The sequence below is a fragment of the Plectropomus leopardus genome, unplaced genomic scaffold (assembly GCF_008729295.1).
Source record: "Plectropomus leopardus isolate mb unplaced genomic scaffold, YSFRI_Pleo_2.0 unplaced_scaffold44494, whole genome shotgun sequence".
Taxonomy (NCBI): Eukaryota; Metazoa; Chordata; class Actinopteri; order Perciformes; family Serranidae; genus Plectropomus; species Plectropomus leopardus.
In genome coordinates this window covers 1-278 of record NW_024648777.1, presented here as the reverse complement: position 1 = coordinate 278, position 278 = coordinate 1, and the positions used below count along the sequence as shown (strand labels likewise).

The window sequence follows — 278 nt, the reverse complement described above, 5'->3', positions numbered from 1 at the left end:
CTTTTGAACGACAGAATAACTGTCCTGGGAACGCTCTGCCACAGTACGGATGATTAGCTTTTGCGCTTTTGTGCAGTCACGGGCCCTCGGTTCCTTTCTGGGAGGCAGTAAGCGCTTGCCAAGGTGGGCTAACGCTGAGGGCAGGGAAGTCTGAGATTCGGTGTCTTGGGAACCGTCAGCCAGAGTGCTGCGTCTGGGAATGGGGGCCCTTTCTCCCAGCCTCCCGCTTCCTACTTACCTGGCAGGGGCGATACCGTGATCAAGAAGGTGGTTCACCC

The 278-nt window shown here is 57.2% G+C and overlaps 1 pseudogene; it reads left to right on the top strand.

The window, feature by feature from the left end:
- Positions 1–230: 230 nt before the first annotated feature.
- Positions 231–278, top strand: LOC121939295 (annotated as a pseudogene; the record flags this gene model as incomplete).